This window comes from Ictidomys tridecemlineatus, chromosome 10, assembly GCF_052094955.1.
Source record: "Ictidomys tridecemlineatus isolate mIctTri1 chromosome 10, mIctTri1.hap1, whole genome shotgun sequence".
Taxonomy (NCBI): Eukaryota; Metazoa; Chordata; class Mammalia; order Rodentia; family Sciuridae; genus Ictidomys; species Ictidomys tridecemlineatus.
In genome coordinates this window covers 89,595,139-89,597,689 of record NC_135486.1, presented here as the reverse complement: position 1 = coordinate 89,597,689, position 2,551 = coordinate 89,595,139, and the positions used below count along the sequence as shown (strand labels likewise).

The 2,551-nt window shown below is 44.2% G+C and overlaps 1 pseudogene; it reads left to right on the top strand.

Annotated features, from left to right (window-relative positions):
• The first annotated feature begins 855 nt into the window (after positions 1-855).
• On the top strand, positions 856-1,918 carry LOC144367381 (MAD2L1-binding protein pseudogene; annotated as a pseudogene).
• Positions 1,919-2,551: the final 633 nt, after the last annotated feature.

The following is a 2,551-nucleotide window of genomic DNA, read 5'->3' as shown; positions in this document are numbered from 1 at the left end:
ACCATCACACCATCTCAGCTCTGGCTACCAAACATACTCTGCATAGAGGTAGGGTTTATTACATCATTATGCTAATACATACGGATTCTTTGGGTTTACAGACATCTTTGGGGCATTGCTGGGTTGTATGTGTGTGGAAGAATCTGTAATTGGCAGAAGGACTACCCCTTAAGCTGGGCATTATTGCTAACAGTCTTATTCTACATTTCCTGGTTACTTGACAGTATTTTACATGGCAATCTATCATTTTGGGGCTCAGGCACCTCCTGGGTTTAGGACTCCTTCTCAAGCCACATTTTCCTGGTTTGATAGGTATTTCTAATTTTGAATATTCTTTGATAGCTTCTCATGCCTACTAACTACAATCCCTTCCCTCATTTATTCTCTCAATTTCCGCTTTCTTCCATTTCTTTGATAAAAATTTCTGATTACTGCCAGGCACAGTGGCACGTCCCTATGAACCCAGCTACTCTGGAGGATGGTAAACTCAAGGCCAGCCTTTGGCAACTTAGCATGACCTTGTTTTTTTTTTTAATTATTTTTTTAGCTATAGTTGGACACAATACCTTTATTTTATTTTATTTATTTTGATGTGGTGCTGACGATGGAGCACGTGCTAAGCGGGCGCTCTACGGCTGAGCCACAACCCCAGCCCCATGACCTTGTTTTAAAATAAAATTTTTAAAAAGGGCCGAGAATGTAGCTCAGTGCATGAGGACCTGGGTTTAATCTCCAGTACCACAAAAAAAGCAAAGCAAAGCAAAGCAAAAACAAAGAAACAGGAAAAAAACATTATTGGTTACCAATATTTCTAACTACTCGCTGGGAAACCAGAAACAACATTAATGCATGAGTAAGAAATATTTTTGATTCTCACTGCAGGGAGAAGAAGGAGTAGGTCGTGATGGCGATGCCGGAGCTGGAAGTGCTGTCCCCTGCTGCAGTCCCTGATTTGGAGTGGTATGAGAAGTCAGAAGAAAGGAATGCCAATCAGATAGATCTACTTGAGACCCCCTCTGCCCAGGAATCTTCCTACCCTTCTGAGCTCTGCTCAAGCGACTGCTTGGTACCAGTGGTGTTTCCTGGGCCTGTAAGCCAGGAAGGCTGCTGTCGGTTTACTTGTGAACTTTTAAAGCATGTCCTGTACCAACGCCAGCAACTCCCTCTGCCCTATGCGCAGCTTAAGCAATTCTACCCCAAACCTTCTCCCCAGGCAGAGAATGCAGCCAGGAAGACACCTCGAGTCACCACTGAGGCAAGCAGCAGGAAAGGCCAGCACACACTGGCAGAACTGGACAGTGTCCTCAGCCATTTAGAGGACCTCTTTGCCCGGACACTGGTACCACGAGTGCTGATCCTCCTCGGGGGCAATGCCCTAAACCCCAAGGAGTTCTATGAGCTTGACCTGTCCGGGCTGGTCCCCTGCAGCACCGACCAGACCCTGAGCACAGCAGCCTGTTTGCGCAATCTGTTCCGAGCCATTTTCATGGCCGATGCCTTTAGTGAGCTACAGGCTCCTCCGCTCATGGGCACCATTGTCATGGCACAGGGGCACCGTGACTGCGGAGAAGATTGGTTTCGACCCAAGCTCAACTACCGAGTGCCTAGCCGGGGTCACAAACTCACTGTGACCCTGTCCTGTGGCAGACCTTCTTTCCCAGCCATGGATTCAGAGGATTACATTTGGTTCCAGGCACCAGTGACACTTAAGGGCTTCCACGATTGAACCAACGAGGGATTTTTCTTGACTGTAAAAACACAATAGCCTTGTCACGCACCTCTTGCTTGGAGCTGGGATTGCTTCCTGGTAGAAAAGAAGGCTCTGTCCTCCTAGCTATTTGCCTCCCCTCTGACTTCCTGGTGGGCTGATGGTATGTGGCGGTGACTGTAATAATCATCATTGAGGAACAATTCCGAATTAAAGTTGATTTTTCCCAGAGGATCCTGGGTCAGGTGTTTCTACTTAGGATTGGAAAGCAAAAATGGATTCTCAGACAGACTTTTCTATGGAGGTATCCCTTTTCTGCTTTTGCTCTTTTCTTTCAAGAGTTTCTATCAGAGTCATAAAGTGGGTGTGACTCATGAATTTAAATATAATATGAATAGAATCATTAAATTTTCCTGAAACTTTTGACTTAGAAAAAAAAGAAATATTTTCATACCCCCAAAATAACCCCTTCCAATTTTATCTCATTCCAACCATGAATGTGGGCTGAGGGCTGATACTGTAGCTCAGAGGTAGAGCACTTGTCTGGTGTGTGAAAGGACCTGGCTCCATCCTAAATGCTGTAGGAAAAACAAGCAAAAAAACAAGTAAGCAAACAAATGGTCTAAAGAACCCCCAAAGCAGGAGAGGAAAATAAACATTCATGCTATTTTTTTTCAATGTTAAAATTCCACATGCTGCTATAAGAACAAAGAAGGATGAATTGATTTGTAAAGAATAACTGAGTCAATGTTATCGAATTTTATTCCTGCAACTTTGTGAGATAGTAAGGACAAATATTATTGTCCCATTTTACAAAAGAGAAAAGTGAAGGGCAGAAAGACT